The 21,126-nt window shown below is 55.1% G+C and overlaps 6 non-coding genes and 1 pseudogene across 6 annotated transcripts; all 7 read right to left on the bottom strand.

Moving 5' to 3' along the window:
- Positions 1-1,477: 1,477 nt before the first annotated feature.
- Positions 1,478-1,571, bottom strand: LOC129510650 (small nucleolar RNA SNORD116). Its single transcript, XR_008664629.1, has one exon. It is a non-coding gene; the product is annotated as a small nucleolar RNA SNORD116 (small nucleolar RNA).
- A 2,871-nt stretch (positions 1,572-4,442) lies between these two features.
- Positions 4,443-4,537, bottom strand: LOC129510649 (small nucleolar RNA SNORD116). Its single transcript, XR_008664628.1, has one exon. It is a non-coding gene; the product is annotated as a small nucleolar RNA SNORD116 (small nucleolar RNA).
- A 2,941-nt stretch (positions 4,538-7,478) lies between these two features.
- Positions 7,479-7,573, bottom strand: LOC129510644 (small nucleolar RNA SNORD116). Its single transcript, XR_008664624.1, has one exon. It is a non-coding gene; the product is annotated as a small nucleolar RNA SNORD116 (small nucleolar RNA).
- A 2,961-nt stretch (positions 7,574-10,534) lies between these two features.
- Positions 10,535-10,622, bottom strand: LOC129510651 (small nucleolar RNA SNORD116; annotated as a pseudogene).
- A 1,869-nt stretch (positions 10,623-12,491) lies between these two features.
- On the bottom strand, positions 12,492-12,587 carry LOC129510645 (small nucleolar RNA SNORD116). Its single transcript, XR_008664625.1, has one exon. It is a non-coding gene; the product is annotated as a small nucleolar RNA SNORD116 (small nucleolar RNA).
- Positions 12,588-15,676: 3,089 nt separating this feature from the next.
- Positions 15,677-15,771, bottom strand: LOC129510642 (small nucleolar RNA SNORD116). The gene has a single exon (XR_008664621.1). It is a non-coding gene; the product is annotated as a small nucleolar RNA SNORD116 (small nucleolar RNA).
- Positions 15,772-18,822: 3,051 nt separating this feature from the next.
- On the bottom strand, positions 18,823-18,917 carry LOC129510706 (small nucleolar RNA SNORD116). The gene has a single exon (XR_008664673.1). It is a non-coding gene; the product is annotated as a small nucleolar RNA SNORD116 (small nucleolar RNA).
- Between the last annotated feature and the right edge of the window lie 2,209 nt (positions 18,918-21,126).

Below are 21,126 nucleotides of genomic sequence, written 5' to 3'. Positions count from 1 at the left end.
TCATTATTCACTCTGTCCATTTTCCAACAAGATCCCTTTGTGGAGTCATCATTTATCCCACAACAATTATAAAATGGACCATCAGAATGTGATACCTGGTAGGCAGTGAGCATTCAGGATTCTGTTACCATAGGAGGCACTGATCCACATGAAGTTGATCATATATCTGAAGATTAGTGACTAATAGTGCAGGGACATGAATTGTGGAACATTGTATGAGCTAAATATAAGAGAGACACCTTCAATAAAATCCTCTACCTTCTATGGAAACAAACAAAAAAGCCCATAATGTATATATTGTTCCAACTACAAACTTGATGTTTTAGACAGACAATCTCAGGTGTGTTTCAAAAGAATTATGCTTGAAAAAGAATATGGCCACAAACCCATGAGATTGCAATGACCAAAAATGGTAGCACAAGAGCATTAGCAAGTGAAAGAGGATGCTCATCGTAACAGGGCAAGAGCCATTTGAAAGCACGATTAATATGACAAGCAGGGCACAATATCTTCCTTTCTAAAAAATAAATATAGAAAAGTACTAGAAAATTCTAATGCCAATTGATTGATGAAAACCAATCTATAAAAAGATATAATTCCATTGAATCATTCACAATACATAATTGGGGTAGATCAATGATAAGATAAAATGAACTTGAAACGCACTCATATAAAAATATTATATGAAGCAGAAATACAAAATGAAAATGCAAAATAAAGTCTGAAACACTGAAATGTGCACTATTTCTAATAGACAATATCAGGTATGAGTCATGAAAAAAAGAAACATACATCACAAGTAATATAAAGGATACACAGAAAAAGAAGAGGAAGGAAAATAGCAAATACTATAACATAAGTAGCATAAAAAAACAAAAATAAAGCATCCTTTATCATATACTTCTAACAAAGTGGGTATAGAAGAAAATAGAGTGAAAAAATGAAATTTCTTGGGGGGGTGAAGAAATAAGAGGAAAGGAAAGGACCTATGACTAAAGGCTCTCAGGAAGGCTAACAGGCTCAGGAAAATACCAGAAACCTGAAGACCACAGAACTTAGCAAAAAAACACAAAGTACGGAGCCAAACCACTGACAAGATATGGAGGAAACAATGTATGTCCTCTGCAAAGACCACTTCCCTAAGCCATACAACACTTGATACCCTAAAGCAGAAAAGGAAAGAAACCTTGGGAGGAAGACTTCAATGGCTGACAGGCAGCAAGAACGGTGGAAGACAGACAGGTGACCTGTGTCTCACTCGCCCTCCACAGGCTGCAGGGTGTGCTGGTGCCCCTGCACCACCCATGCTACCCCACCCAGGGCATCCCCTGGGGGCAGGGACAGGGTATCCCTGTGCCCGAATCACATCTCTGCTTCAGGGCCAATTTCCAGCCCTGTGCACCCTCCTCTAGGCTGTGGGTGACCCTGACCTCGGCACCTGTCCCTCACTGTATCTCCCTGGCTGGGATCTCGAGCTAGACCTCAGCTTCCATGAGGACAATAGTAAAGGATTCCTCATTCACTATGTACAGCTTTCCAAGGAATGCACATGTTGGAGTCATCATGGATGTGACCACCTGTGGGGTCTGGCTGGGACAGCCCATTAGTGCAGACATGCTCACCCTTGGGAGGAACTATTGTCCTGCCACATCAAGGAGGACCTGGGAAGGACGCATGACCACAGGGACCTCCAGACTTGGGAGACAATCCAAGGACATGACTATGAGCAAGAGGGGGGAACAGGATATCATCTTGGGGAGCTAAACCCTACATGTCAGGATAACACACCAGTCAGAAGGCCCTCAGGCAAGCACAAGATTTCCTTGCCCAAAGGCTCACTCTAAGACAAAAGAAGTTTACCTTCTTACCGATCCATGTGGAATCTGCCCAACCTGGGCAGCTAACCTGGTGAGGCCAACCTCACTCCACTCCTCCAAGGAGAAGAAGGCTTTCTATTCTGAGCCGAAGTGAGGCTGGCGATGACACAACACCTGAAAATTTGGGAAAATTGCACTCACAAATGATAAACATACCCAGAGGTGGTGAGATCAGAAAGAACAGATCCATGTGGAAGCCTAGCACCTGCCTGTGCTGTTCCTCTGTCCCACAGGACTGGCTGCACATGGGTGAAATGTCACAGGCCCAGGTCAGCCCACACACAGAGATGTGGCTATTTCATGTGTGTCGAGGAATTTCCATGAGCAATGTGCCTGATAAGTGCCACGTGCTGTGAGTGGGGGTGTGCATGAGTCTGTGAGTGAGGGGCCCTCTATGGGTATGTTTGGGTGTGTGTGCAAGAGTGTTATCTATGTGTTTACTAGCAGGTGTGTGCATGTGGGCGTGTGCAGGACAGGCTGGCAGACTAGCTGGCTGGAGCAGAGGTGCTCACATGTGGAAGTCATCACTTAAAACCGCATGGCCCGTATGTGGAACCCTGGCCTCACGCCCTGCCATGCAAAGGCATGAGATGATGCGTTTGACCCTGAGGGAGGCTACAAAGGCCTGAGACACCACGTATCCAAAGCCCTCTGGCAATGCACAGCGCATGGACTCTTCTCTACAAACCCACTTAGGACCACTGAAGCGACGTCGACGTGGACTAGGTGCCTCGCTAGATGACCAGGGGCCAGAGAGCTGCCCAAAACCTCAGCGACCACAGGGCAAGGCAAGGAGCCCCCGTGCAGGCCCAGCAGCCCTTGGGCACTGGCTGGAGGCCCCAGGCCTCCACAAAGCCCTACTGAGGCAAGGTGACCACATGAAGACAGGCCTGAGGTGACGCCATGAGGACAGGCAACCTGTCGTGCCCACTCTACCATATGGCCCTTGGACTGTGGGTGGAACAGTCCTAAACAAGCGGTGCCCACGCCCTGCCGAGAGCCAGTAAAACAGCCAATGGAATGCAGGACATGCTACTGCCAAGGAAACTGGTGTGTCCATGGCCAGCGTGCTTCATGGGCATAGCCTCCAGGACACATGCCATCACTTGGGCTACCTTGCCCACGTCCATGTCCTTGAATCCTCATCACTGTAGGGAAAGTCTTGCACTGCTGCCCTCGAAAGGGACTCCCACATCGGGGGCTGGGATCCTCAGCGAGGACAATCACACATGGTGTGCTCGTCACAGGCATCCACATTGTGGGACCTAAGATAGGGCCTCTTGTCAGAGTTACAGGCACAACACAGTGGCTCTGACATAGGCGCATGGCCACAGTCCCATAGGAGAGTGGCACACACAAAGGAGGACCAGTGCCCTTCCCAAGGAGAGCAAGACATGAGCCACGACACAGGGCTGTGCCTGACTGCTATCAGGGCCCAGAGCCTTACCCACACAGCCTGCAGGCTAGCCCAGAGAAGTCTTGTGCCCACAAAACAGGAAGGTGCCACCGCAGGCATTGAATCAAGGGTCGCCCATGCTGGAAGCCTTCACACAAGAGCCCTGTCCTCTAGGAGTCATGATCCCCACAGCCAGGATCTGCAAGGCCACCTGACAAAGTGAGAGCCGGCCAGGGTGGATGGCCAGCATACATCTCACAGATTCAGAGGAGACACCTGGGAGAGCCCTTCCTCGGGAAAGTAGTGGCTAGGGGCACATCAGACAGAGCCCTTGGCACCATCTCCACGTGTCCCCTTAGGGCCGATAAGTCGCACCCTGGTGGGTAGGTAGTAGGGCCTCACAACACTCACCAAGCACTGACCTGTTAGTGTCGCAACACCACCCAAGTATATGGAGGCTGCCGGCTGCTTGCACCCACCGGTCCTGCAGTCCTCCCCAGGCCCTGCCATTCCCATGCAGGCCATTGGCCAGCAGAGCATCAACACTCCTGGCCTGAGCATGTAGTACGAGCTCTGCCAGATCACCATGCATGTGTGGTGTGTGCGTGTCTGTGTGTGTATGTGTGTGTGTTTGTATGTGTGCCTCTCTGGCCTAAGAGACATTCAGGTGCTGTCAAGGGCAGTGGTCCTTTCTGGTGCTTTTGGCATCTTCCTGCATCCCTATGTAGCGCTCAGTTGTCAAACCTGGGACAGAGGACGTGGGTAAATATCGCTGCTTGCCCATCGGAGGCCCATCTCCAAATACACAGTGCCTGGCCCTGAAAGTGTGGCTCCACATATACCGCCAGGAGATCTACCTCAATCATTGGCCTGGCCGACTTCCTCTGGACAGACGCTCTCAAGGCTGTGCCAACAATGCTCAATGTGACTCCTACCTCTTGGCTACTGGCTGTCCGACACACCTCCAAAGCCCAGCCATGCCATGGACTCCATGCTGTGGACTCCCACCCAAGGAGGGCACACACCTCCTGGGCCCTCAGGATTCCCCGAGACTCTCCGATCCCAAGGCCCTTAAGTGGTGGTGCTGGTGGTGGTGGTGGTTGAGTGAGAGGCACGGCCAAGGTGAAGCTCTCCCCCACTCCTACCTTCCCTGGGGAAGACAATGTACTGGACTTCAGTTTTGATGAGAACGATAGTAGGGAGTTCTCACACATTTTGTTCAGCTTTTCCAAGAAATGAAGATTGAGGGAGTCATCATCGATCTGAGCACTTTCTGGAATGCCTGGCAAATTGAACATGCAGGCTGGATGGCTCATGGGGACTCCCCGTGGCCTCAGCACCCCCCCCAGTACCCTGGAGACCATCCAGAGCTATGCCCCTGAGCAAGAGTCACAGGCAATCCTCTTAGGGAGCCATTGCCCCTCACTACGAGGCACAAGCCAAGTGGCAGGCCTGCAGATTGGCCCAGGACCTTCTATGCCCTTTTGCTCAATTTGAGACAATGAAAGGCTTACCTGCATAGCCATCCATGCATAGGCTCCCCACCCTAGACCAATCATCTTCCATAGGTCCTGCCATAACCCATTGCACCTGCAAGGAAAGGAAGGATTTCTTCTCTGGGCAGACGGCAAGCCTGGCTTGGCCTCCGCACCTATGGAAGGGTGGAGAAAACACACCAAGGTATCACAAATGCACCCAGGTGTTCAGCTGGCCAGAGCGTTCCAAATAGTTCTGTGGGGATGCCTTGCATCTGCCTGTGCTGTCCCTCTATCCCAAAGGGCTGGCTGCACATGGGTGAGATGCCATTGTCTATGGTAAGTCCATGCATGGGGATATGCCTCTGTCTCATGTGTGTCTAGGAATTTCTGTGTGAGTGCATGGCAATGTGTCTGGTAAGGCCATGTTCCATGAGTGGGGTGTGTGTGTGCCTGTGTATGAGGGACCCTCTGTGGGTGGGTTAGAGTGTGTGTGCTTCCGTGTGATTCTTGGGTTTATTAGCAGGTGTGAGCGTGTGTGCGTGTGCAGGGTAGGCTGGCAGGCTGGGTGGCCGTGGCACAGGTGCTCACGTATGGAGTCACCTCCACAAAGCACATGGCCCATACAGGGATCCATGGCCTCAGACCCTGCCATGCAATGGCACAAAATGACACAATTGACCCTGGTTACAATTGCCTGAGACACCATGTGTCCAAAGCCCTCTGGCAACGCACAGGAAAACAACTCTCCTCCAAAAATCCACTTTTGACTGTCGAAGCGATGTTGTGGACTAGGTCAATCCATTGGGGTCAGATGCAGCATGAAATCTCAGTAATCATGTGGCAAATCAATGACCATGGTGCAGGCTGTTAGGCCTCCAGGGCTGGCTGCATGCCTCAGGCCTCCACAAAGTCTACTGATGTAAGGTAGCTATGCGAAGGTCGGCCAGGCGACCCATCCCGCTCACTCAACAACATGGCTCTTGGTGTGCAAGCAAAACAGACCTAGGCAAGTGGTTCCCATGCCCCACCTAGAGCCAGTGCAACAGTTGACGGAATTCAGGGTGCACTACTGCCAAAGGACCTGGAATGTCCCTGGCTATTGTGCTTAGTGGGCACGGCCTCCAGGAACAGGTGCCATCAATCAGACAACCTCTACATGTCCACCTTGTTGAGTCCTCATCACTGCAGGGAAAATATCTCACCACTGCCCTCAAAAGGGACTCCTGCATCAGGGACAGGGATCCTCAGTGAGGACAGCAACATGCAGCATGTTCTTCACAGGCATCCACATTGTGGGGTCAAGGCAGGGCCCATCCATTGGCAGACACAGGCACAACATAGTGGCCCTGGCACAGGGGCATGGCCTCAGTCACGAAGGAGAGAGGCACGCACAAAGGAGGACCAGTGCCCTTCCACAGGAGAGGGGGACATGGGCCAAGCTCCACGGACACGACATGGGGCTGCGCCTGACTGCTATCAGGGTCCCTGTGGCCTGTCCTGCATGGTCTGCAGGCTAGCGCAGAGAAGACTTTTGCCCACAAAACAGGAAGGAGCCACCCCAGACACTGAATCAAGGGCTGTCCTGGGTATATGCCTTCACACACGAGCCCCATGCCCTAGGAGGCAATGTCCAAACAGCCAGGTTCCGTGAGTCCAGCGGGTGAAGCTAGGGCCAACCAGGGTGGCGATGGTGGGCACACGTCTAAAAGACACAGGGTAGATGCCCAGGAGAGTACTTATTTGGGAGAGTAGTAGACAGGGGCACATTGGAGAGAGCCCTCGGCACCATTGAAGGCTGCTCCTAAGGGCCATAAGTCATAGTCCATGTGGGCAGGTGGTGGGGCCACACACAGCTCACCAAGCAGTGACTGGTTGGTGTTGGAACACCACCCAAGTGTAGGGAGACTACTGGCTGTTCTATCGACCCAAACTGTGGACTCCCCAGACCCTACCATTCCCATCCATCCCAGGGGCCAGCAGAGCATCTATACTCCTGATGTGAGTGTATACCATGAGCTCTGCTGGAACTCCTTGTACGTGTGGTGTGTTTGTGTGTGTGTGTGCATGCCTGTGTCTGCATCTGTGACTGTGTGTGGGGGGGGTGTATGTGACTGCATATGCGTTTGTGTGTCTCCATGTGTGTGCAAGTCTGTGCATAGGTGTGCGCGTGTGTGTTGTGAGTGTGTGCTTCTCTGCCCTGAAACACATTCAGGCACTGTCAAGTGCATTAGCCCTACCTGGTGCCTCTCCTGTCTTCCCCCAGGCCTGCGAAGCTCTCAGCTACAACCTGGGATAGAGGCCTCGGGCAAAGATTGCCGCTTGCCCAGAGGGGAGTCCACCTGGAAACCCACGGTGCCTGGCCCTGAAAGGGGGGTACCGGACACACTGCCAGGAACTCTGGCTCAATTATCAGTCTGGCTGACTTGCTCCAGCATGGAACCTCTCCAGGCCATGCCAACATTGCCCAACGCGACTCCTACAGCTTGGCTGCCAGTTGTCTGAGACGCCTTCAAAGCCGGGACATGCCTCAGAAGACTACCAAGCTGAGGACTCCCATCTAAGGAGAGCTTTCTGGGCCCTCAGCCCTGCATGAGGCTCTCCGATTCCAAGGCCCTTGGGTGGAGATGGTGGTGGTGGTGGTGGTGGTGGTATTTGCGAGCATGTGGCATGACCAAGGACAAGCTAGCTGTCCCTCACTCCTACCTTCTCTGGGAGAGACAACATGCTGGACCTCAGTTTTGATGAGAATGACAGTAGGGAGTTCTCACTCATTTTGTTCAGCTTTTCCAAGGAATGCAGATTGAGGGAGTCATCATCAATCTGAGCACTTGCTGGGCTGCCTGGCAAATTGAACCACGCAGGCTGGACAGGTCGTAGGGTAGTACCCGAGGCCTCAGCACCCTCCAGCAAGCTGGAGACCATTCAGAACTACGGCCCTGAGCAAGAGGCATGGGCATTCCACTCGGGGAGCTATCACCCCTCTCCATGAGGCACAAGCCAACTGGCAGGCCACAGGCAGATCTAGGACCTTCTAGTCCCATCATCTCACTTTGAGATGACAAAAGGCTTACCCACATAGCGATCTGTGTGCAGGGTCCCCCGCCCCGGGCCACTCTTCTTCCAGAAATCCCACATCATCCCTCCACACCTCCAAGGAAAGGAAGGTCTTCTTCTCTGAGTCAATGGAGTGCCTGGCTTGCTCTCCTCACCTGAGGAATGGTGGAGAAAACATAAGAATGCATCACAAATGCACTCAGGTGCTCAGCTGGCCAGAGTGGTCCAAACAGTTGCGTGGGGGAAGCTTTGCATCTGCCTGTGCTGTCCCTCTGTCCCACAGGGCTAGCTTCTCGTCGGTGAGATGCCACGGGCCCACGTCAGCCCACACATGGGGATGTGCCTCTGTTTCATGTGTGTCTAAGAATTTTCTTGTGAATGCATGACAATGTGTCTGGCAAGGCCACGTGTCATGAGTGGGGACAGATGTGCATCTGTGTATGAGGGGCCCTCCGTGCTGTTTCATTGTGCATCAGTGTGACTCTGTGAGTTTATTAGCAGGTGTGCACGTGCGTGCATGTGCTAGACAGGCTGGCAGGCTGGGCAGCCATGGCAGAGGTGCTCACGTGTGGTGTTCATCTCCACAAACCACATGGGCCATCCATGGATATGTTGCCTCAGACCCTGCCACACCACAGCATGAATTGACGTGATTTACCCAATGGGAGAATGCAGGTCAGACAGTACATGTCCAATGCTCTGGCAACACAGAGCACAATGACTCTCCTCAAAAAAGCCCACTTCCAACCGTCAAAGTGACGTTGTTGTGGACTACGTCACCTTGTTAGCTGTCTTGGTGTCAAAGCCCAGCATGAAATCTCAGTGAAAATGGATCAAGGCAATGAGTCCTGATGCAGGCTGGGAGCCCAGGGGGATGGCTTCACGCCTCAGGCCTCCAGAAGCCCTAGTGAGCCAAGGGAGCAATACAAAGGTTGGACAGGTGACTCGTCCCACTCGCTCGACAATACGACTCGACAATATGACTCTTCGTATGTGGGCAGAACAGCCTTAGGCAAGCAGTGCCCATGCCCCAACAAGAGCAAGTAGCAACAGCTGACGGAAACCACGGTGTGCTACAGCCAAGGACATTGGCATGCCTAAGGCCATTGTGCTTCATGAGCATGGCCTCCAGGAACATGTGCCATCACTCGTGCTGCCATGTCCACGTCCATGTCCTTGAGTCCTCATCGCTGCAGGGAAAGTCTCTTACCACTGCCCTGGAACGGGACTCCCATGTCGGGGGCTGGAATCCTCAGTGAGGACAGCAACATGCAGTGTGCTCTTCACAGGAAGCCACATTTTAGGAGTCAAGTCAGGGCCCATTCATTGGAAGAGATAGGCGCAACATAGTGATTCTGGAGCAAGGGCATGGCTGAAGTACTGCAGATGACAGGCACAGAGAAAGGAGGACCGGTGCCCTTCCCATGAAGAGGAAGACATGGGCCAAGCTCCATGGCCACGATGTCGGGCTGTGCCTGACTGCTATCAGCATCACCAGGGCCTGTCCAGCATGGTTGAGAATCAAGCCCAGAGAAGTCTTGTGGCCACAGAACAGGAAGAAGCCACCCCAGATGCTGAATCAAGGGCTGCCATGGATGGATGCCTTCACATAGAAACCCAGAACCCCAGAAGGAAATGTCTGCATGGCCAAGGACTGCAAGTTCACTCAAAAAAGCGAGGGTTGGCCAGAATGGCAATGGCCAGCATACCTCTCACAGGCACATGGAAAATGCCCAGGAGAGCCCTTCTTTGGGAAGGTAGTGGCCAGGGGCATGTCGGGCAGAGTCCTGGGCTACATCCAAAGTAGGCCCCATAGGTTAATAAGTAGAAGCTCATGTGGGAAGGCGGTGAGACCTCTCACAGCCCACAAAGCACTGACCCGTTGGTGTTGCAACACCACCGAGTGTAGGGAGCCTGCCAGCTACACGCACACACCCATCCTGCGGACTCCAGAGGCCCTGCCATTCCCATCCATCCCAGTGGACAGCAGAGCATCTACACTTTGCCCTGAGCAAACACCACGAGCTCTGCAGGTCCTACTTGCATGTGTGGTGTGTGCATGTGTGTGTGTGTGGGTGGGTGGGTGTGCGCGCGCGTGCTTGTCTCTGCATCTTTATGTGTGTCTGTGCGTGTATTTGTCTGTGTATGCGTGTGTGTGTTCATGTGTGTGGGAGACTGTGTGTGTGGGTATGTGCGCTTCTCTGGCCTGAGACACATTAAAGGCACTGTCAAGTGCATTGGCCCTACCTAGTGTCTTTCCTGTATTCCCTCAACCCTGTGCAGCTTTTACCTGATGACCTGGAACAGAGGCCTCGAGCAAAGATTCCCACTTGCCCATATGAGAGTCCTCCTCCAAACCCATGGTGCCTGGCCCTGAAGGAGTTGCACAGCTCACACTGCCAGGAGCTCTGGATCAATCATCAGTCTGGCTGATTTGCTGTGACACAGAGCCTCTTGAGGCTGCACCAACATTGCCCAATGCAACTCCTACTGCTTGGCTCCCGGTTGTCTGAGATGCCTTCAAAGCCTAGATATGCCTCGGGGGACTACTAAGCTGAGGACTTCCATCCAAGGAGGGCACATGCCTTTTGGGCCCTCAGCCTTCCATGAGGCTCTCAGATCCCAAGGCCCTTGGGTGGAGCTGGTGGTGGAGGCTGCGAGAATGTGGCACGACCAAGGCAAAGCTAGCTGTCCCTCACTCCTACCTTCCCTGGGGAAGACAACGTGCTGGACCTGTTTTGATGAGCACGGCGGCAGGGAGTTCTCACTCATTTTGTTCAATTTTCCAAGGAAAGCAGATTGAGGGAGTCATGATCCATTGGAGCACTTCCTGGGCCGACTGGCAAACTGAACCAAGCAGGCTGGATGGCTCATAGGGGACTCCCCGAGGCCTCAGCACCCTCTAGCACCCTGGAAACCCTCCAAACTTCACCCCTGAGCAAGAGGCCCAGGCAATCCTCTCAGAGAACCATTGCCCCTTGCCATGAGGCACAAGCCCACTGGCAGGACGGTGGCCAACCCAGAATCTTCTAGTCCAATTCGCTCACTTTGAGACAATGAAAGGCTTACCCACATACCGATCCATGCGCAGGCTCCCCACCCTGGGCCACTCTTCTTCCAAAGGTGCGCCATCATGCTTGTGCAACTCCAAAGAAAGAAAGTTCTGTTTTTTTTAGTCAACAGCGAGCATGGCTTGGACTCCTCACCTGAGGAATGGAGGAGAAATCACACAATTATGTCACAAATGCACCCAGGTGCTCAGCTGGCGAGAGTGGTCCAAACAGTTACGTGGGAAACATTAGCAGGAGTGTGTGTGTGTGCATGTGCAGGGCAGGAAGGCTGGCTGGGCGGCTGGGGAACATGGCCACAGTACTGCAGGTGAGAGGCACAAATAAAGGACGACCAGTGCCCTTCCTATGAAGAGGAAGACGTAGGTCAATCTCCAAGGCCAAAACATGGGGCTGGGCCTGACTGCTATCAGGGTCCCTGTGGCCTATCCTGCATGGTGTGCAGGCTACCCCAGAGAAGACTTGTGCCCTCAGAGCAAGGAGTCACCGCGAATGCTGAATCAAGGGCCTCCCTGGGTGAACGCATTTACACAGGAGCCCCCCCGCAGCCCAGGAGGCAAGCTCTGCACAGCCAGGGGTCTGCAAGGCTAACTGGCGAAGTGAGGGCTGACCAGGGTTACAATGGCTGGCATACCTCTCACAGGCAAAGGGTAGACACCCAGGAGAGCGCTTCTTCAGAAAAGTAGTAGTCCAGGGGTGGGTCACAAAGAGCTCTCTGCACGATTGCCAGGCAGCCCATTAAGGCCATTAAGTCTCAGCCCATGGGGACGGTGGTGGGGCTACACACAGCCTAACAAAGCACTGACCTGTTGGTTTTTGCAACACCATCCAAATTTAGAGAGGCCACTGGCTGCCCGCACCAAACCTGGTGGAGAGCCTGGGCCCTACAATTCCCATTGATACCAGTGGACAGCAGAGTGTCAACACTCCTGCCTTGAACATACACCATGAGCTCTGCTGCATCTCCTTGCATGTGTGGTGGTGTGCGTCTGTGTGTACGCGCGTCTGTGTTTGTGTATGCGTGTGTATGTGGGTGTTCATGTGTGGGGTGCGAGACTGTGTGTGTCTGTCCTGGTCTGGGCTCAGATGAGTTTCAGGCTCAGTCAAATGCATTACGGTCCCCTCGTGGTGCCTCTCCTGTCTCCCCCCAACCATATTCAGCTCTCATTTGAAAACTCGGGACAGAGGCCTCGGGCAAAGATAGCTCCTTGCCTGGATGATAGTCCACCTGTAACCCCATGACACGTGACCCTGAAAAGGGGGGGAGCTGCACACAACGCCAGAATTTCTGGCTCAATCATCAGACTGGCTTATGTACTCTGGCACAGACACTTTCGAAGCCCTGCCAAATGCCATCTAATGCAAACTCCTACTGCTTGGCAGCTGGCTATCTGAGATGCTGCTAAAGCCCAGCCATGCCACGGAGAACCATGAAGCCGATGACTCCCACCAAGGAGAGCATTATGTTTTTCTGGGCCCTCAGCCCTCCACCAGGCCTCTGATTGCAAGGCCCTTGGGGTGGAGATGGAGGTGTTGGTGGTGTGCCTTTTGAGCATGTGGGCAGGAACAAGGAGAAGCTGTCCCTTACTCCTACCTTCCCCTGGAGAAACAACGTGCTGGACCTCAGTTTCGATGAGAACGATTGGTAGGGAGTTCTCACTCATTTTGTTCAGCTTTTCCAAGGAATGCAGATTGAGGGAATCATCATCGATCCAAGCACTTTCTTGGCCTCCTGGTAATTGAACTATGCAGGCCGAACAGCTCATAGGGTCTCCCTGTGGCCTCAGCACCCTCCAGGACCCTGGAGACCTTCCACAGCTATGCCCCTGAGCAAGAGGCATGGCCAATCTTTGGGGATCCATCACCTGCTTGCCATGAGCACAAGCAAACTGGCAGGTCCACTCACTGGCCCAGGACCTTCTAGTCCCATTGGCTCTCACTTTAAGAGGTAATGAAAGGCCATGCAGGTTCCATGTCCTGGACCACTCTTTTTCCACAGGTCCCGCCATCTATCATCTACCAAACCTCCACAGGAAAGGAATGGTCTTCTTCTCCGTGTCAACAGCAAGCCTGGCTAGGCCTCAAAACCTGAGGAAGTGTGGAGAAATCAGACGAATGTGTGACAAACGCATCCAGGTGCTCAGGTGGACTGAGCATTCTGAATGGTTTCTGTGGGGGAAGCTGTGCATCTGCCTGTGCTGTTCCTCTGTCCCACAGGACTAGGACTAGCTGCTTGTCGATGAGATGTCATGGGCCCACACCATCCCACAACGTGGTGATGTGTCTTTGTCTCACGTGTGCCTAGGGATTTCCCATTCTGAGTGTATGACAATGTGTCTGGTAAGGCCACGTGCCATGAGTGGGGATGTGCATGCGTCTGTTTGTGTGGGGCCCTCTGTGGGTGTGTTTGAGTGTGTGTACATCAGCGTGACTCTATGGGTTTATTTAGCAAGGTTGTGCACATGTGTGGGGTGGGGTGGGGGGGGTGTTGTGGCGTGGGGGTGTGGGCAGGCTGGCAGGCTGGCCATCCGTGGCTCAGGAGCTCATGTTTAGAGTTCATCAGCGCAAAGTACAGCGGGCAATCCGGGGATCCGTGGGGGGGGACCCTGCCAGTTAATGGCACCAGATGACGGGACTGATCTCAGGGGAGCGTTGCAAAGCCCTGAGACACCACGTGTCCGAAGCCCTCTGGCAAATACACAGCACAAGGACTCTCCTCCAGAAAACCCACTTTTGACCGGGGGGGAAGCAATGTCAATGTGGATTAGGTCGCCCCATTAGCTGAGCCGGGTCCGGGGCGGGGGGGCATGAAACATCAGGGCCCCGATGGGGGGGAAGGCAACAAGCCCTGTGCAGGGCAGCAGGCCTCGGGTAATGGATGCACGCCTCAGGCTTCACGAAGCCCTATGAGGTGAGAGGTGGCCACATGAAGTTTGGACAGGCGGGCACTGGGTCCCACACACGACAATTTGGCTCCTGCTGTGTGCGGGGAGAACAGCCCTAGGCAAGTGGTGCCCATGATACACTAAGAGCCAAAGGAACAGCCGATGGCACCGGGGGGTGTACTACCAACAAGTGGAAACTGGCATTTCCGCAACCACCATTGTGCTTCATGGGCTGGCTGGCCTCTGGGAACACGCGCCGTTAGTCGGGCTGCCGCGGTCCGGGTCCATGTCCTGGAGTCCTCATCACTGCAGGGAAAGTCACCACTGCCCTCGAAAGGGACTCCCAGCGTCGGGGGCTGGGATCCTCAGCAAGAACAGCAAGGTGGACACGCTCTTCACAGGCATGGGGGGGTGGTGGGGATCCACATTGTGGGTCCATTGGCAGAGACAGGAAACATCAGTGTTGCAGCACACAGGCGCAACAGAATGACTCTGATGGGCAGGGGCACTATGGCTACAGTACTGCACTGGTGAGAGGCACACATAAAGGCGGACCAGTGCCCCTCCCACCAAGAGAGATTGGGGCCAAGCCCCACAGCCTTGGACAAGCTGGGCTCCGCCTGCCTACTATCGGGTCCCTGTGGCCTGTCCTGCATGGTCTGCAGGCTGGCCCACAGAAGTCTTGTGCCCACAGAGCAGGAAGGAGCCAATCGGATGCTGAATCAAGGGCTGGGCCATGGGTGGACACCTTTACACAGGAGCCCCGGCAGGCCCAGGAGGACAAGGTCTGCACATGGCCAGGGTCTGCAAGGCCCCAGGGGGGGTCAACCAGGGGGCAATGGCCAGGGGGCTATCCAACCCCACTGGAACAGTTTGTAGACACGCAGGTTAGAATGACCCTTTTTTTTTAGGAAGTGCAGTGGCCAGGGGCGGGGGACAGACAGACCCTCAGCACCATCGCCAGGGGCCCCTGAAGGCCATGGTAAATCACCAGGGGCCCATGGGGAAGTTGGAATGTGGTGGGGGGCCCAAACAGCTCAGAAAGCTCTGACACCTTGGGTTTTCCCGACAATGCATCCAGGTTTGTGGGGTGGCCACCAGCTGCCCTGCCCACACACACGTTTCCTGCGGACGCCCTTGGCCCTGCCATTCCCATTCATCCCAGGGGCCACTGCAGAAAGCTTCTACACGCCTGCCCTGAACGTACACCATGAGCTCTGCTGGACCTCCTGGCATGTTTGCTGTGTGTGTCTGTGCTTGTGTGGGTGTATGTGTTTTGTGTGTAGACTGGTATACTGTGTGGGGGGGGGTTTGTGTGTGGGGGTGGGTGTGCATGGGGGTCTCTTGTGTGTCTCCATCCTCGTCTGGGGGGGGATGAATTAGGCACTGTCAAATGCACCGGCCCCATCTGGTGTCCTCTCCTGTCCTCCCGCAACCCTGTTCAGCTCTCAGCTGAAACTTGGGACAAGAGGGCATCGGGCAGAGATTGCTGATTGCCGGTCGGGAGTCCACCTGTACAAACCATGGCGGCGTCTGGCCCTGAAAGGGGGGGCACGGCACACACTGCCAGGAGTACTGGCTCAATGATCAGCCTAGCCTACGTGCTCCAGCATAGAAGCTTTCGAGGCCTCGCCAAACCACCTAATGCAACTCTTACTGCTTGGCTGCTGGCCACCTGAGACGCCACCAAATCCCAACCAGCCATGTCATGGAGGACCACCAAGGCTGGGACTCCCACCCAAAGGAGGGCATACGTTTTTTTGGACTCCTCAGCCCTCCGTCAAAGCTCTAAGATCCCAAGACCCTTGGGTGGAGAATCTGGTGGTGGGGTTGGGTCGGTGGTGTTGGAGGTGGATTGCAAGCAGGTGGCACGGTGTCACTCACTTTTTGCCTTCCCCTGTGGGAGAGACAAGGTGCTGGACCTCAGAGTTGATGAGAACGACGGCAGGGAGTTCTCACTCATTTTGTTCAGCTTTTCCAAGGAATGCAGATTGAGGGAGTCATCATCGATCCAAGCACTTGCTCGGCATCCTTGGTATATTGAACTACGGCTGGGCTGAACAGCTCACAGGGTCTCCCCGTGTGGCCTCAGCACCCTCCAGCAAAATGGAGGTCATCCACAGCTTATGCCCCTGAGGGGTTGCTTAGGCAAACTTCCTGAGATCCAACGGCATCGCCATGAGCACAACCCAGCTGGCAGGTCCGGGCAGGGCCATCTCAGGACCTTCTAGTCGCCATCAGTACAATTTGAGACAACAAAAGCTTACCTACTTCATCGGGAGTGATCCCACAACAGGTTCCCGTCCTGGGCAGTATCTTCTTCCAGAGGGCCCGCCCCGTCATCATCTCTCCACACCACTCCAAAGGAAAGGAAGGTCTACTTCTCCGTGGAGGCCACAGGAAGCCTGGCTAGGCCTCGGGACCTGAGGAGGAGTGGAGAAAAATGGGTGAATGAATGCAAAGACGCACCCGGGCCAGGCGCAGAGATGGCCTGAGCATGGTTGGAACAGTTCCAAGGGAAGCGTTGCATCTGCCTGTGGGGACCAGTGTCCCCTCTGTCCCACAGGGGGCCCTGCTCTCTCAGTACCTTGGCACAGGCCCATGTCATCCAATCCACACAGGTTGATGGAGGGATGCCTCTTGTTCTGTGTAGGTACCCTGTGTGTGGTTAGGAATTTCCAATTGTGAGTGTATGACAAAAAATCTGGTAAGAGCACGCAACATGTTAGGGCTGTGGGTTGCTTTCTGTGTGGGGCCCTCTGTGGGTGTGTTTGAGTGTGTGTATGGGGCAGTGTGACTCTGATGGGTTGGTACAAGCAGGTGTGCACATGTGGCTGCGTGTGCAGCGGAGGGAAAGTACCAGGCTGGGTGTGGAGGTCTGGCCATCCGTGGCTTAGGAGCTCTCGATCAGTGTGGAGTTCATCACGTGCAAAGTACACGGGCATTCCATCATCCGTGATCACACCCTGCCCACGTAATAGCATGAGATGACGGGACTGCCCTCAGGGGACGTTGCAAAGCCCTGAGACACCACGTGTCCGAAGCCCTCTGGCAAAGCACAGCACAAGGACTCTCCTCCAAAAACCCACTTTCGACCTTCGAAGCGATGTCGATGTGGATTACGTCGCCCCATTAGCTGAGCCGGGTCCGGGCGCAGCATGAAACCTCAGCGGCCACGGGGAAAGGCAACGAGCCCTGTGAGGGCAGCGGGCCTCAGGTAATGGATGCACGCCTCAGGCCTTCACGAAGCCCTATGAGAAGAGGTGGCCACACGAAGGTCGGACAGGCGACTGGTCCCACACACATGACAATTTGGCTCTTGGCGTGCGGGCAGAACAGCCCTAGGCAAGTGGTGCCCGTGCTACACCGAGAGCCAAAGAACAGCCGACTGAAGCGGGGGTGCGCTACTGACAAGGGAACTGGCATCGCAACCACCATTGTGCTTCACGGGCTCGGCCTCTGGGAACACGCGCCGTTAGTCGGGCTGCCGCATCCGGGTCCATGTCCTGAGTCCTCATCACTGCAGGGAAAGTCACCACTGCCCTCGAAAGGGACTCCCACGTCGGGGCTGGGATCCTCAGCAAGAACAGCAACACGTGACACGCTCTTCACAGGCATCTATATTGTGGGACTCAAAGGAGGGCCTGTCCATTGGCAGAGACAGGCTAAACACAGGTGCACAGGTGGTGTTTAGACTCTGGTGCAGGGGCATGGCTACATTACTATCGGTGAGAGGCACACATAAAGGAGAACCAGTGCCTTCCCACGAAGAGGAGGACAAGGGCCAAGCCCCACAGCCTTGACAAGAGGCTCCGCCTGCCTACTATCGGGTCCCTGTGGCCTGTCCTGCAAGGTCTGCAGCCTGGCCCACAGAAGTCTTGTGCCCACAGAGCAGGAAGGAGCCAATCCGGATGCTGATCAAGGGCTGCCCTGGGTGGATGCCTTTACACAGGAGCCCGGCAGCCCAGGAGGCAAGGTCTGCACGGCCAGGGTCTGCAAGGCCCAGCTGGGACAACCAGGGTGGCAATGGCCGGCACGGCTATCCCAGGAACAGTGTAGACACGCAGGAGAGACCCTTTTTGGGAAAGGAGTGGCCAGGGGCGGGTCGGACAGAGCCCTCGGCACCATCGCCAGGCGGCCCCTTAAGGCCGTAAATCACAGCCCATGGGGAAGTTGGAATGTGGTGGGGCCTCAAACAGCTCAGAAAGCTCTGACACCTTGCTTTTCCCGACAGCATCCAGGTGTAGGGAGGCCACCAGCTGCCCTGCCCACACACACGTTTCCTCCAGACGCCCTTGGCCCTGCCATTCCCATTCTTCCCAGTGGCCACCAAAGCTTCTACACTCCTGCCCTGAACGTACACCATGAGCTCTCCTGGACTTCCTGGCGTGTCTGTGTGTGTGTGTGTGTGTGTGTGTGTGTGTGTGTGTGACTGTATACGTGCTTCTGTATGTTTGTATGTGTATTCGTGTGTGCATGCGAGTTGTGTGTCTCCATCCTCGTCTGGCCTCACATGAATTACGGCTCTATCAAATGCACCGAACCCATCTGGTGTCTTTCCTGTCCTCCCGCAACCCTGTTCAGCTCTCAGCTGAGAACGGGGGACAGAGGCCTCGGACAGAGATTGCTCCTTGCCGGTCGGGAGTCCACCTGTACACGGGCGGCGTCTGGCCCCGAATGGGGGCGCACCACACACCACCAGGAGTACTGGCTCAATCTTTGGCCTGGCCGACGTACTCCGACATAGATGCTCTCAAGGCCCTGCCAAAGCCACCTAACGCAACTCCTACCACTTGGCTGCTGGCTGTCTGAGACACCACCAAAGCCCAGCCATGTCATGGAGGACCACCAAGTCGAGGACTCCCACCCAAGGAGAGCACACGTTGTTTTAGGCCCTCAGCCCTCCGCCAGGCTCTCTGATCCCAAGGCCCTTGGGTGGAGATGGTGGTGTTGGTGGTGGTGGTGGTAGTGGTGGTGGTGTTGGTGGTGGTGGTTGCAAGCGTGTGGCACGACGAAGGTGAAGCTGTCGCTCACTCCTTCCTTCCCTGGGGGAGACAAGGTGCTGGACCTCAGTTGCGATGAGAACGACGGCAGGGAGTTCTCACTCATTTTGTTCAGCTTTTCCAAGGAATGCAGATTGAGGGAGTCATCATCGATCCAAGCACTCTCTCGGCATCCTGGTATATTGAACTACGCTGGCTGAACAGCTCTTAGGGTCTCCCGGTGGCCTCAGCACCCTCCAGTACCCTGGAGACCATCCACAGCAATGCCCCTGAGCAACAGGCTTAGGCAAACTTCCTGGAGAGCCAACGTGCATGGCCAGGAGCACAAGCCAGCTGGCAGGTCCGCAGGCCATCTCAGGACCTTCTAGTGCCATCAGTACACTTTGAGACAACAAAAGCTTACCTCTGGTGATCCGTGTGCAGGTTCCCCGTCCTGGACCACTCTTCTTCCACAGGGCCCGCCATCATCTCTCCACACCACCGTGGAAAGGAAAGGAAGGTCTTCTTCTCCATGTGCACAGGACGCCTAGCTAGGCCTCGGGACCTGAGGAGGTGTGGAGAAATCAGGCGAATGCGTGACGTACCCACCCAGGCGCTCAGATGGCCTGAGCGTTCCAAACGGTTCTGTGGGGGAAGCTTTGCATCTCCCTGTGCTGTCCCTCTGTCCCACAGGGCTAGCTGCTCATCAGTGAGATGGAACGGGCCCACGTCATCCGACCCAAGGGGATGTGCCTCTGTCTCCTGTGTGTCTAGGGATTTCCTTGTTAGACTATGACAATGTTTCTGGTAAGACCGCACGCCATGAGTGGGGATGTGCATGCGTCTGTTTGTGTGGGGCCCTCTGTGGGTGTGTTTGAGTGTGTGTGCATCAGCGTGACTCTATGGGTTTCTTAGCAAGCAGGTGTGCACATGTGTGCGTGTGCAGGGCAGGCTGGCAGGCTGGCAGGCTGGCCATCCGTGGCTCAGGAGCTCATGTTTAGAGTTCATCAGCGCAAAGTACACGGGCAATCCGGGGATCCGTGGCCTCACACCCTGCCACGTAATAGCATGAGATGACGGGACTGCCCTCAGGGGACGTTGCAAAGCCCTGAGACACCACGTGTCCGAAGCCCTCTGGCAAAGCACAGCACAAGGACTCTCCTCCAAAAACCCACTTTCGACCTTCGAAGCGATGTCGATGTGGATTACGTCGCCCCATTAGCTGAGCCGGGTCCGGGCGCAGCATGAAACCTCAGCGGCCACGGGGAAAGGCAACGAGCCCTGTGAGGGCAGCGGGCCTCAGGTAATGGATGCACGCCTCAGGCCTTCACGAAGCCCTATGAGAAGAGGTGGCCACACGAAGGTCGGACAGGCGACTGGTCCCACACACATGACAATTTGGCTCTTGGCGTGCGGGCAGAACAGCCCTAGGCAAGTGGTGCCCGTGCTACACCGAGAGCCAAAGAACAGCCGACTGAAGCGGGGGTGCGCTACTGACAAGGGAACTGGCATCGCAACCACCATTGTGCTTCACGGGCTCGGCCTCTGGGAACACGCGCCGTTAGTCGGGCTGCCGCATCCGGGTCCATGTCCTGAGTCCTCATCACTGCAGGGAAAGTCACCACTGCCCTCGAAAGGGACTCCCACGTCGGGGCTGGGATCCTCAGCAAGAACAGCAACACGTGACACGCTCTTCACAGGCATCTATATTGTGGGACTCAAAGGAGGGCCTGTCCATTGGCAGAGACAGGCTAAACACAGGTGCACAGGTGGTGTTTAGACTCTGGTGCAGGGGCATGGCTACATTACTATCGGTGAGAGGCACACATAAAGGAGAACCAGTGCCTTCCCACGAAGAGGAGGACAAGGGCCAAGCCCCACAGCCTTGACAAGAGGCTCCGCCTGCCTACTATCGGGTCCCTGTGGCCTGTCCTGCAAGGTCTGCAGCCTGGCCCACAGAAGTCTTGTGCCCACAGAGCAGGAAGGAGCCAATCCGGATGCTGATCAAGGGCTGACCTGGGTGGATGCCTTTACACAGGAGCCCGGCAGCCCAGGAGGCAAGGTCTGCACGGCCAGGGTCTGCAAGGCCCAGCTGGGACAACCAGGGTGGCAATGGCCGGCACGGCTATCCCAGGAACAGTGTAGACACGCAGGAGAGACCCTTTTTGGGAAAGGAGTGGCCAGGGGCGGGTCGGACAGAGCCCTCGGCACCATCGCCAGGCGGCCCCTTAAGGCCGTAAATCACAGCCCATGGGGAAGTTGGAATGTGGTGGGGCCTCAAACAGCTCAGAAAGCTCTGACACCTTGCTTTTCCCGACAGCATCCAGGTGTAGGGAGGCCACCAGCTGCCCTGCCCACACACACGTTTCCTCCAGACGCCCTTGGC

Source organism: Nyctereutes procyonoides, unplaced genomic scaffold (genome assembly GCF_905146905.1).
Source record: "Nyctereutes procyonoides isolate TBG_1078 unplaced genomic scaffold, NYPRO_anot_genome, whole genome shotgun sequence".
Lineage (NCBI taxonomy): Eukaryota > Metazoa > Chordata > Mammalia > Carnivora > Canidae > Nyctereutes > Nyctereutes procyonoides.
Note: the sequence above shows the minus strand (reverse complement) of the source record. Positions and strands in the feature narration are given on the sequence as shown.